This window comes from Apteryx mantelli, chromosome 7 (assembly GCF_036417845.1).
Source record: "Apteryx mantelli isolate bAptMan1 chromosome 7, bAptMan1.hap1, whole genome shotgun sequence".
NCBI classification, from domain to species: Eukaryota; Metazoa; Chordata; class Aves; order Apterygiformes; family Apterygidae; genus Apteryx; species Apteryx mantelli.
Genome location: NC_089984.1, coordinates 29936120 through 29949898, shown reverse-complemented (window position 1 = coordinate 29949898; position 13779 = coordinate 29936120).

Sequence of the window (13779 nt, the reverse complement as noted above, 5' to 3'; positions counted from 1 at the left end):
GGAGCGGGGCGCACGCCGGTGCTGCGGCCGAGACCCGGCTCCTTCTCCTGGGCTGCGTTTCTGCAGATTCCCCCTCCTTCCCCCCCCCCCCGCCGAGGGCGGCCGGAGCAAGGAGAGGTCTGGCTGGGCTCCCTCCGGAAGCGCGGCGGCTCGGCGTTTATCGGGGGGAAGCGAGAGCTTCCTGGAACCGCGCTGCAGTGGAAACGCAGACAGTGAGCGGGGGGGATTTCACCCTGCCGGGCGGCTCGGCCTTGCGGGAGGGGAGGCTGCGGGGCAGCCCGCCGCGGCCCCCGCTGCGGGGGGGGGGGGCCACTGCTCGGAAGGAGGAAAACCTGCTTCCGACTCCCGCGAGAGGACAGAAAAAAAGATCGCACGTGGATTTTGAGGCTCGCTCTTGCCCGTCCGCAGAAAGCCAGTTAAAGCTGCTGCCAGTAATAAGCCGTGTGGCCAGCCCCCTCCCCTTGCACCTTGAGCTCTCGCATTTCGGGAATTTTCCACCCATGTTGTTACAAGTGAATTACTTATTTTTACTTAAAAAAGACGGAGAAGTGACACAAAAGCCCTTTCCAGCCCCTGTGGCTGTAGAGAAAGCTGGAGAGCAGGACCGAGGTGAATTTAAAGGCTCGGGGACAGGATGGCAATGGAAAGACCTTGCAGCGCTATCGCAAGAAGCAGCAAGTGGCTTTAAGGGCAGGGCTGGTGTGCGGGTTTTGGACACCTGAGCTCAGCGATACTGCGGGGTTTTGGCCAGGAGCTGATGCAGCTCCCCGCTGCCCACGGCAGGACGCTCGGAAAGGCAACCGGTGAAAGGGCTGCAGCCTGCAGCGATGCAGCGGGACGTTCCCGAACGCCGCGGCAGGACGGGGGCGAGGGCTTCCCCAGCCCCGCCACAGGGCTCGGATGCAGCCCTTTGCCGGGAGGCAGGTCGCCGTGCGGCTGTGGGATGCAGCCCCCAGGCTCCGTCTGCTCCGGCGTAGGCAGCAGCAGCAGTATTCCTGCCGCAGGGATCGCTCTGCCTCTCTCCCTCGCGGAGGCTTCCCTGCAGGGCAGGGGCTTCGCTCGCGCTGCAGCCCCTCGGAGCGTGCGCCCCCCCCGCCACACCTGCCCAGCTATTTGTATCCCCTGTCGCCTTTTCCCATCCTTTGGGACCTTCTGGCAACGTGGATAGAAACTGGGGGAACTTCCCGAAATTGCCAGGAGGTGGGAAGCGGGGGCATCCCCCCGCCGCGGCCCAGCCGGGGGGGGCTTGTCATGGCTCGTGGCGCCGAGTGCCGCCGGCCCCAGCGGGCTCCAGCCCTCTCTGGCGCCCGGAGCAGAAGCGAGAGGGGAAGGAGCGCGGCCAGCGGGGCCAGGGCGGCCGGCGGTGACTCGCGAACCCTCTCGCCACCGCCATCGCCGCTGCCGCCGCTGCCGGGAAACCGCAGCTTTTACGAGAAACGGCGAAGCGGCTCGCTGGCGAGAGGGACCGGTCCCAGTGGCGCCGCTTCCCCAGGGGCTCAGGCCAGCCGGTGCGGAGGGTTACGAGGAGGCTGCTGGTGTCCGACGGGCTGAGACGGCCCCAGGGAAAGCCCGTGTTTTTGGGCAGGGCTATAGAGGAAGGACAGGGACGCGGCTGCTGCCGGGGCCGACAGCGGGAGGCCTCTCCGGGCAAGCACGAGGTGCATTTTGGGCTTCCCTGCTGGAAAAGGCTGGTGAACCCCCCGCTGGGGACCGGGCAATGTCATGCTACCTCTTCCCTGTGCTCCGCACCCAGGGCTGATGTTTCTCCAAGGTTTAAATCCCCCCTGGTGGGTAAAACGCTGTTCCTACTTAAAAAGAGCCTTGCAAGCAGCCGGCAGGGTCAGGTGCTCCGCATGGCTGGAGAAGGATGGGTGCCAGCATCGCCCTGCGGGGTGGGAGAGCAGCGCCTGCGTCCGCTTCTGGCACCCGTTGGACGGTGCCGGAGCCCCGCACACCGTCTGGCGGCGTCCGAGCTCCCGCACCTCCCTCTAGCGGCTAAACCCCCGGCGAGGCCTGGGGGATCCCGGCGCCCGCTGCACCTCCCGGGGCTGGGGCAGGTGTGCGGGGACCACAGCTTTGCTCCCACGCCGGTGCCGTGCTGCAGCAGGGGCTGCGCGGATGCAGCGCGCGGAGAACGGAGCTGGCAGCGTGCAGAGCCACGGCTCCGCAGGCAGAGAGCGGGCACCATGTCGCTCCCGGAAATCCAGCCGGGACCCACCCACTGTTTACAGAGGAAAGTGCAGTGAATCATCTGCGCCTGGAAGGAAAAACAGGCAAACTCGAGCCTTTTAACCTCTCCGGGCAAGTCTGCTCCGGGCGGAGAGCGCCCGGCTCGGGGCAGACCCGGCTCAGCAGTCTGGGAGCCCGGAGGAGCGGGGTGCAACGGCCAGTACTGCTTGGAGGGGTCCGTGGCCTTGGACACAGCACCTGTTTCTACCCAGGCCCAATAAACACAGATGGCTAAACCCATCTCAGATGGCTAAACCGGTGGCAGCCGCGCTCTGCTCCCCGCAGGCCAGCCTGGGGCAGTTCCCGAGGTGCCGCAGAAGTGACTCCTTCCCCTGTTTGCCAGGCAGATGTCCTGGCTGGCAGGAAAGTGGTGTCGCTCAGAAACAAATGCTTTCCCCCAGGCACAGGAGCTGGAGAAGATCAGTCTGGGCATGGGTTTGCTATAGCAAGGGCTGGGCAGCTACAGCAATGAGCAGCAGGACACTTGGGGCTTGACCCAGCTGCCCAAGCACAGGGGTCTAGAGCCCTTGGAGATGCCCTGTGCTGCTCCACCCGGCCTCCAGAAGGACTTGAGTCTCCTAGAGGTCCTCTGATGTCTCTGCCATCCCTCATAGGGTGTCTCAGGTACCCTCACGTGCCAGACAGAGACTCAGGCAGCTGTACTGAGCCCTCAGTGTCTCAGCACAGCATGCTATAAACATTACTGCCGTCTGCAACAAATGATGGTTGAGAAAAGGTTTATGTGTCCACAGATGCCCCTGTTATTTTCCAGCTGCATCATTGGGCTAATGAATGTGTCCTTGAAACAAGCTGTGCAGAGTGGAGACCTTTGTGCTGTGCCCCAAGGGCTGTAGCAGAGGGGGGAAGATGATGCCGGATCCAATCAGCAGCTGGAGAGCATCAGGGATCAAGACTGGGCCTCGTTAGGATCTGCCAATGGAAGATGGGAAGGAAAGACTGCAGGCGCCTGTTGTCAGCAAATAAAGGTCGCTGCAGGCCAAGCCAGTAGCTTGCTGCAGGAGCCCTGATGTGATTCTGGGGGTAGCTGGCTCCCTCCTGGAGGTGTGCTCCAGGCTCTTCAGAAAGTCTCCAGGAGCAAAAGCTGAAGGTAAGAGGGGATGCAAATGATGCAGGGGGAAAGATCTCCTTCCAAAAGCCAGCCGAGGTGCCAGGCAGAGGTGGGAACAGCCACCCTGTGCTCTGAGTGGGTGGCAAAGGGCTGACCTTGCATGGAACTGTAGTTGTGTGGTGGCAGGGTGTCTCCAGCTGCAGCCATGCTTGATGGTCCCCTTTGGGGCTGATAAAGCTATACCTGCTGATGGGAGCAGTTGGAGCCTGAGGGATCACAGGGGAGCTTTAGAGTGCAGCAGCAGTGAAGCTGAAGCAGGCACCCCAAGGAGACCTGGGGCTTCCTTGTGTCCAAAGCTGGAGCTGGTGGACCAGGTGAAGGGGGAAATGTTTAGTATTTATGGCCAAGTTGGAGGACCTGGAAAGGATGGTAGGCTGATGGGGATATTACCCTTTGATAAGCAAACACAAGCATATTGGCCCTGCATGCTGAAGAAGGGTCTGTGGCTGGAAGGACCCAGGTCTCCTGAAGCAGTGGGAGGTGCCAGAGCAGAGTCTGTGGGCAGACTGTAGACTGAAAGCCACAAAACTAGGAAAAAGGTGCCATGGACCTCAGGGGGTTTGCTTGCTCACAGCTGAAGAGCATGGGATAGCAGCAACTCTGGAGGCTGTGAACAGAGGGCTTAACTGCAGAGAAGAAATCCTAGAAGCTGATTTGGAGGCTGGTTTGACCTGGAGACTGGCCTCCAGCTGTACCTCACACTTGGGGACCCAGGGTCCTTCCTGCCTCTGGGGGTTTTAACTTTGATTTCCTGAGCCATCAGGGTGTAAACATCCAGCGGTGGCTGCTGTGTGTCTAGGAGCAAGGCAGCAGGCTCCAGCAAAACCCATCACTTGCTGTCTGTCCTGTGAGAGCAGTTCTAGGAGTGACATGCCCTGTCCAGGGCAAAGGGGCAGAAAGCTGTGACAGTCCTGCAGGGACAAGGCCACCGATGATGACATGGCCCCACTGAGACATGGCTGCGAGTGGGCACTAGAGGGCTGCACACTCACATTAATGCTGTCAGTGGTGTCTCAGCTTGCACACCATGCGAGGAGCTGATCTGGAAATGCTGGTTAGCCTCTGCTAGACTCAGTGACCTGATAGGGAGCTGAGTAACTCTGAGAAACTAGCACTTACCCACTACATGGTCAAGACAGTGATTTTTTTCTTGATTTAATCGCATTTCTTTCCCAAGGTTGGGGAGCTGCATGCATGTGACAGCTCTCAGAAAATCAAGGCACCTCAAGGCATGCAAGATGGCTTTGCTTTTAACCAGGTGAGCACTCTCTCTGGGCCCTTCCTCCTGCTCCTTCCTGATGTGCCCTGCTGTCAGTGGAGGATGAAAATGCTCCCTGTGGTGCCTGCTCTTGCCCTCATCAGTGTGGCAAGCACTAAAAATGCATCTCAGCCTTTCCTCCTTTAAGCAGGCTGCTCAGTCTTGCTCCAAACCCAGCTGCTCCTGCCCACTGTCTCCCAGCCATGCTGTTAATGGGCACTGTGTGGGTATGCAGCACAGCCAGCAGGTTATTCATTATTCATCATATTCACTTGTGTGATGAGCTGGTGCAAACTTTGCTACAGCTGTTTGCAAAAGGATGAACCTATGAGTCTTTTATAGAAAATCCAAACTCAACTTTTTAAATTAAAGTTCAAAGTGTTTTCAAAGCCTATGTGGGTGATAATACCATTGCTGAGATGGGGACTGCTCAGGGCTTTAAGGTGATAAAGGCAGGGATGTTTTTCCTTAGTGCCCTTCCTGTTGCCTTGAGCAGGGTGTGGGGTCTGGGTGGGTATTGCAGCCTGTGTACTGCTGTCATCTGGTCAGAGCAGCAGTGGATTTAGCCTGTTCACATTTCCTTGGTTTGTCTTGCCTTAATAACCCAGCTCCTTTTGAAGGTGCCTGCATTGTAAATACAGTTCTGAGACCTGCTAGAGGCACCATGCTGATGGCAATCAGCCTCTCCAGCCAGGCTTGCCTTTGCACATAATTCTGTGTGTATAGATGTTTTTTTCACATGGCACATGAGTAAACCCTCTGGTTTGTCATGAGATATAGACTATGCTCAAGTATACAGAGCAGCTCAGCCAAAAGGCAGTGATAGCCTGGGCTGAGGTACTCTGCAACATGTTTGTATCCTGGAGGGAGAAAAATGATGCAAAATCAGTCCTAAAAGGTTTTAGCAGCATGGGAGAAAAGCATTTGTCAAAGACGGTCTCTATGATCCCACCATGCCAGAAGGCAGTGCATTGATCTCATCCTACCTTTTAATAACCTGGTAGGCTGGAATGAAAAGATGATGATCAATGGCTTCATCCCCAGAAGCCTGATGTAAATGGAGAGGAGTGTGGGAAAACTGCAGGAATGCCTTAGGAGGAGGGAACTTCAGCAGATATTGCTCAGGGAATTGATACAACATAAAGGTAAGGGAAGAAAAAGCCAATGCTCTTTGGTGATAAGGTAAACATCAACCCACTCGTGCTGGATACATGATGCATCTCCCAGGAAGGTTCCTTAGTACTTTTGCAAGTCAAACCTTATGGATTTCACAGCATTAGCAGGTGGCTTTCTTCCTGTGATAAGAGAAGACTTCATTTTCCTTGTATTGTCAGCACAGGTTTATAGATGAGTGCAAAAGAAACCCTAATTAGACTTCAATATCATGTAGGAGACCAGGCAGCATTAAGAATAGACAGGAGAATCATGTTTATCACCTCTGTGGAAACAGGTTTTCAATTCCAGTCCAGACTAAGGAATTGCAATCTCTGATCTGCACTTCAGTAAACAATAATTGGGAGAAGGAGGCCAATCACTTTAGAAATCACTTGTTGTACTATGAATCCTTAGGATTAAGTTAATATTTCCTCTCAGGTTATGAAAACAAACAAATCTTGAGAGCTCCTATCCTTGTAAAGTCTCTTCCAAGTTTAATTGCTTTCTCCTAGCAGTGTTTAGCTTGCCTGTCTTCTGAGTGGGAAAAATCTATCTGTCTCCAAGGTGTGGTTTTTGAAGGGTTTTCTTTTTAGTTGTTAAAGAGCCTTAATGAAAGTGGAATGGTAGGGGAAGTGTAAGAGATGGTGCATTGAACCCCATGCAAATGAGCTGTGTTGAGTTTGCTGTTGGCAATTTTCCACTTAGGATCCCCTTTCTCCCCCTTTGAGCCTATATACAAATAGGAATTGGCTGGCACTTGAGGAAAACCTTCCTGATTGTGGCCTCTGTAGAAAGGGCTGCCCTGTGTTTGTGGAGTCGGCGGGGCCACCAGAGTGGGTGCCGCTGGGACCAGCGTGGCCTTCTCTGGCTGATCCAGCTCTCGCTCTGCTGGGTGTTGTGTCCAGTCCCTTCGATGTTGCAATGTCTGGCTTTGCTCAGCTTATGGCATCAAGGGAAGAGTAGCATCAAACAGTGTCTGTGGGTTACCAAAGTGCTGCTCCAACCCACTGTCTGCTGTGCCATTTGGGTTGCTAGTGCTGTGGAAGCTAAAGGCAGAGTGTGGTTTGGTGTCAGGTGGGAACACATGCTCAAGGATGGCCTTTTTTTCTGCTTTGTAGATGTGAAGTGGCTTCATAGGACAAAACCAGAAATCAAGTACTTCTAACAGCAGAGGAACCAGATTGGGGGGAAGAAGAAATTGCTAATGAAGTCTTGCTTTTTAAGAGTTGCTTATTGATATTAGTAACAGAGTATTAGCTTTGCCTCTTATTTTCTGCCAAGGGAAATGTTCTTTTAGTGTGGCTGGTCTAAGCAGAACCCCAGAAAATGTGGCAAATGCTGAAGGGGCCCTGGTCTAATCTGTTGACTGTTAAACTACAGAAAACTACAACTGTGAAGCTTGTGTTGCAGCAAAAAGGATAACTGTGGACACCAGGATAAATTCTGTCTGGGATTGATTGCTCATATGGAGCTAGAAGGAGAACTGGAAACTTCTTCCTGGAATGAGAAAAGCAGAAGGGCTGGGAATTGGATGTGGCACTAGCTGGCATGTGTTTTGAACATGCAGCAAGCTGCTGTATGGATGAGGTGGTCAGAAGTGGAAGGCCCCCATGGGCCCAAACACCTGCTGCTCTGTGGGTGCAGTAGGCATGTGCATGCACAAATGCAAAGGAAACCTCTTTATTTCTTTATCCTAGAGCTCACAGAGCTACCAAACAGGCAGACCTTTTTTTTGTTGTTGTTGTTCCTTATAATATTAGCTGATTATGTTAAACTAAAGCACTTTTTCTCTGAAAAGACAAGTCTGAAGATATCAGGAAATGGGAAAGCCACCACTTCTGCTGATTTGCTCTACTGGTTAACCACTAGCACTGTTTTTTCCTCTGACTTTCAGTAGTGTCTTCTCATTTCAATCTGTCTAGTTTCTGATCCTAATCATTAGTTCCCATTATAGATATCAGCACTAAATTAAGATGCTTTTTTAGTAGCTGGTTTCTTTTCAGGCTGTGCTGTATGGTAATCAAGTCCCCCCTTCAGTCTGGCTTCTTGCAAAAGGCTGGGCTTTAGTGCTTGTTGCTGCTGGGGAGAAAGCAAGTCCCTGCTCTTCTGCAGGCAGCTGGTTTGAGGTCTCCCTCATGCACACACATGTTTGCAGTTCCCTGATGCCTTAAATCAAGGAGCTGGGGAAAAAAGCCCTTTCTTCTTGTTGCCTCTGGGTTATTCTCAGTTCCAGGCCTGCTCCCTGCAGGGCTGTGTGGTGCTGAGCACAGTGTGGTTGGGCTTGGGAGGTCTGAGAGGCTGGGGTGGGGTTGCTTTTACAGCAGTGCCCCCCTTCAATGCATTTCAAACTGCCACTGAAGCCTTTTGCTGAGGGGTCCTTTTCCAGTCCTCAAACTAAAGGAAAAGCAGGAGGCTACTGTGTTTGCCCAGTGTCAGCATGATCAGCCCTGTCTGTAATTGATCTCGGGTGCTCTATAAGAAACATAAACCAGGAGTGAAACAATCAAGCTTTCTTGAGTGTATGGGAGTGAGCAACCGCATTCCTTGGCTGACAAGGAAGTGGTTTAGGTTCCTGTCCTTTGGAGGACCACAGCTGCTCATGGTGAGGGCAGAAATATGGGAAGAAAAGCACACTGCAAATGTACAGCCTGTCCCTCTGGAAGGGGCTGGGTGCTGGGGAGAGGGAGCATACGCAGCCTGCTTGAGGCAAGTCATTCCTGCCAGTCTCAACAGAGCCTCAGGGAGGATGAATTAACTTCTGGAAACTTGGTCAGTGTAAACCACACATGAGGCAGAGCTGCACTTGTCACCACCCTCTGCCTGCCAGCTGGGCTGCCCATGATCTCCCCCCTGCTTCCAGTGCATGCTCATTACAGTCAAAACCATCTGGGTTAGCAAAAAGTCTGTGTAATAAACTCTGTGAACTCCATTTGATGGAAACGGGTGAAGGAGCACTGCACAGTGCTAGCACAGGAGATCTGAAGCAGTAGTAACCTTTAGCAGAAGGAAAAGAGGGGAGAGCAGGGAGTGATTGAACTCCTGCCTTGCACAGCTGTGGCTGGTAGCAGATGTGGATGGAGCTTTTAATTGATTGCATTGATTTGAGTCTTTGAGTTAACTTTGCTTCTGCAAGAAGGAATTAAAGTGAATTCCTTTGACCTAGCTGAGTGAAGTGTAAGAATACCTACTGTTATAACCATTGTATCTTTTATTTGTGGTCAATGCAATGAACATGCAAATGTTTCATGTCTTTGACTTGACTCTTCCATCTTACATATTTTTAACATGGCAAATTCTTTCTGGGTATGTTTATGTAGTATCATACTTCATTAATAAACTTCTCAAGCCTGTACCTGAAAACAAGCTTTTTAAAGAGTAAGAGCTTTTAGAGTTAAAAAAAAAATATCTGACTTAAAGCTTTTTCTGCAAACAAGATAATTCCTTTTAAACATAAAACTGTTTATAACCTGGGGTTGTCATGCAATATAAAATTAAAAGCATAGCTGAGCTCTAAACCATTTCATTATCAGAGATGATATTCAGATAAATTGGCCTGTTAAAAATACTAACCTTGTACCTAGAGATGGAGTTCCCAAGGTTAAAATCTCAATGCTTATTTTAGAGGGTCACTCACACATCCCAAGGTTCACTTTGAAACTGCACCAGTTTGTCTTAGCTCAGGGTTTGACCTGTGGATCAGGACAGACTGCTGCCTATGTAGACAGCAGGATCAACAGTTCATCATTAAGTTGTAGATAAGCTTCTGAGAAATGCACCAGTGAGTGTCCCAGGGTAGCTCTTCAATGCAGCTCTGAAATCAAAGAGCCAGATTTGGTTGGAAGCATAAGGCCAAAGGGGAGGGGATCTGTTTTAGTAATGCTCAGAGTGATGAAAACAAAATAGAGTACAGGGGGCCCTGGTTATATCCTCTTTAGCAAAACTGAGGATACTGAAATTGGGAATTGAATAGGAAAGAAGCAAGTGAGGAAAAACTAAAGACTTTTTTTTATTTACCTCCCTGAGATGCTATCCTTGAAGGTCCTTGTGGAGAAGTGACTTCTTGCATGACTGACAGTTCTTCCAGGTGTAAGTGGCAGAGGAGGGTGACTGGCACCCAGCCAGCTGGTGCAGTAGCTGAAGTGGAGACCTGCTGCAAGCATGCTAAACTTCAGTACTGGTCTGGTTTGAACCCAGACATGTGCACACTAATATGCTGTGACTGTATAAGTATACTTGTACTCAGCAGCTGAGTAAAAGCAGTATTGCAATTGCCAGGCCCAGCCCCCAGTCCTGGCTTGTTTGGCTGGTTATCAGCTTGTTATGAGAACTGCCTGTGTGAACCCAAGCTTGGGGCCAGGTGTCCCTTGTTGGGATGAGCTGTTTAAGTGTGGGATACCAGCAAAGGCTTTGAAAATATGGTCACAGGCTGAAAGCAGTGAGAAAGAGCCACAGATAACTTATTGATGGTTGATTACTGATTATTGATGAAGTGTAGCCTTGAGAGCTGGGAAAAGGCTGCTTTTGCTTTAAGCAAGGAAGAAGCTGGTTAGCAAAGGGGAGGAAAAATGTGAGCAACAGGATAAAGCACCTTCCAGATCCTGGGAAAGTAACCTCCCTCCCCCAAATATCTTGCAGACACAGTCCAGAGGCAGAGACCAAGTGCTGGGCACTATCTAGAAACTCAACTCTGTTATAAAAGAATGAAGCTTCCAGTTTAGGCTGGGGGAGAAAAGTCTGCTTTGGTTTTGGCTTTTGAAGAGCTCTTGGGCCTGAACACCTCAGTGACTAAGACTGTCAAGGACCACAGCCATCAGCACTAACTATATAGCATCAGTTCCATGGTATTGTATGCTCTCATTTAATTCAGGATAAAGCTGTTAATGACTGTTTTGAGTAGCTAGTGATGATCAATAATGCTTAAGAACTACTATATTGTGGTAATATTTAATAATGGGTAAGAATTATTAGCATGAACAGTGGTGTTAATGAATGCCAGTAGAGTAAAGTTTTGTTTTGAAGTTTAAAACCAGCACGATTTGTCAGTCTTCTAAGCACTCCTGTCGGTGATCTGTAGTTCCCTGATATATGCATATACATATATACACACAATTGCAACAGCATGTCTGCACTAGCCCATCAGCATGTGCTCCAGCACATGTTGCCTCCTGCCTAATGAGAGGGCAAAGCACAAGAGAGGGAATGGAACAAGAGTTGTCATGAAGGAATTAGGGATGATAACTACAGTGATAAAGGAAATGAGGCTTTATTGCTTCAGCTGCTTAGGGCACACTTTGTTTTTTTTAAGTGCTTCCTGTATCAGAGCATTGTTTTGCTAACAACTATTTAGTTTTGTACTAAGCCTGCCAATAGCTAACACTTGCAGAAGCAGATTGATTTCTTTCCGTGCAGTTTTGCATTTAGCTACCAGATTGCTAAGTGACTTGCTCTAAGAGTATGTTTACACATAATGAGGTGTGACTCCAGCTAGTATAAGTGTCCCTGAAATCACTTCCAAACTACCAGCCTCAGGAATACATAATAATGTAGCCCTGCAGAACAGAATTTGAGGTATGTTTGCCTATTTTAGCAGGTATTTACACATTTAGATAGCTGCCTGCCTTGACATGCAGCCTGCAAAACTGGAACAAGGATTTTTTTTTTTGCTGAAATTGCACTAATTCCTGGCTATCTGAGTCTGTTGTGCTCACTTGAACTCAGACTAGGTATTAAAGGCTTGTTGCCAGAAAAGGATGCATTGCCAAGAGTTTTGTAGGAGTCTGTCCATGGCCATTCGATGTTTTCATCAGCAGCCTATATAATGGTATAAAGAGTATATGTATTAGGTTTGCTGAGTATGTTTAAGTTGCTGTGAATTTGGGAGGGATAAGACAGTAGAGAAACAGGCTTGGAGTTAAATAAAAAAAAAAAACAAACCTTGACAAAGTGGAGAAAGTCTGGGGGATTGCAATAAGGAGCAGTGCAAAGGATTGTTTGCAATCAACTGTGGTGACTATCAGATAGAGATGAGTTGTTCAGGCAACAGTTCTGCAAGAAATGGTCTGCAGGTTATAGTGAATCACACCTGTATGTAAAGAGTTTAAAAAAAGTATGAGCAGCAGTTTATCCTGCAGGTATGGAAGTAGATGCTGCTGCTCTGTGCAGCACTGATAAGGCCACTGCAGGAGTGCTGCATGCAGGTTTGGGCTCTGCTTCAGGAAAGCTGTGAATCAGTTGGAGGGAATTCAGAGGAGAGCAATTAGTGGTGCCCTGAAGCACTGCCTGATCTTTCTCAGATAGAAATTGCTCTAGCCAGCCCTGTGCGCTGCCCATTTTTCTGCATTTCTAGCAGTGATTTGGCCATAGATCCAAGACAAGCTTATGACTCATCTCACTATCTATGATGTGGGCCAGCAGTTTGGGGGAGCTTGCTAGAGTGCTAAACTGGAAAGGTGTGGGAAAAACATAAGGCATTAGGAATACAAGATACATGCTGAGCATGTAACAGAACTCAGTGTGAAACTGTATGGAAGGTGATGTTTATTTTGAAGAAAAATGATTTCACTCACATTCATTCTGTCACAGATTTCAATCACACTCTCACCCCCATGTATTCATGGGCACCAAAACACATGTCCAAGTTGTCTGGCCAGGATCACTTGTGTATGAAACAAATGATAAGAGACATTGGCTGTCAAGTCCTTGCTACATCTTTTATGTTCCTCTTGATAATCTTGAGTCTTTTTTGAACTGATTTTTTTGCACAGATCTCTTAACTTTCTGACTTAAGGGCATTAGTGAAATGTTTTCACCAAGAATCTTGCTTCTTCCTCCATAAATTTGAGGAGAGGTTGTCCATTAGGCCTGCTGCCTCATTTTCAGTATCCTTATGGCCACAGTCTGCCTTCCCAAGGAAGATAGCAGAAAGAGGAATGGTGCATACAATGTGACACAGCCTTATTACCATCCTCCTGTTAACAGAGCAGTCTTCTGCTGATGAGTTGCTTGTCCTGTGACTTACTGGAGCACAGGCCTCATGATGCAAGCATCGTATTTGTCAGTGTTTACATCTTGATCACTGTTGAGCATGTTCTTGGTAATCAATACAGGCCATGCTTGTAGCCCTTGCTTTATTTCTGCTGATGCTTTCACAGATATTTCCATTCTTACTTAGTTCATACCAAGCTTACTATTTCTGCTGCAAGCCTTTGCATTCCTATCTGAACACCTGCCTTTCTGGAACAGGTGGACAGGCATGGTGTATTGTGATTGTAGTTTTGCAGGTGTGAGGTGACTCTTCTCTCTTTTGTAAGAGGAAGCTGTCCCTTTGTAGACCTTTCCACAAAGCTTGCTACAGCCCTGGGATCAGCCATATAATGGAGACTCCAGATTACACTGAAGCAAGCTGTAATCGCTAATTAGGTGTTGGCTTCACCAGTTTGCTGAATGTCCTTGACTAATCTGTTAGAGTAATTAAGTCTGTTTTCTGAAAGCCAGCTAGTATTTTAGGCATGTTCCTGATATCGGCAATAATGGAGATAAAACAACTTCCTTGGTAGCAGCATAGATCTTGGCGTATCAGTCCAGCTGTTCAGTTGCTGGCCTAATTCTAATGGCCTCATTCTAATAGCATCTAACACTTTTCTGCTCTGTCACTTCTGTATGAGCAGAAACTTGCTGAAGTTGGTTCTCCTCTCCTGTGAGGAAGAAGGGAATGACATGAATCTGGCAGAAGGGGTGACTTTGTCCCAGGATCCTGGATGAGATGGTTAGTCCTGCAGATTTAGCTAATTTCCACAGGGGAAAAAAGTCCTTTAAAAAGGTTTGCCAGTACTTGCCATTTTTGACATAGCAGGCTTCTATTTGTTAACTTGGGGATCTGGAATTTACAGATGAAAAAAGTGTCAGGACAACAACAGGGATTTTATTGATTGATTGTGTGTTTTGTGTTTTAAATAAACTAAAATGTTCACACACTTTAACTAGACATTAAATGAACTGTCTGTATGTC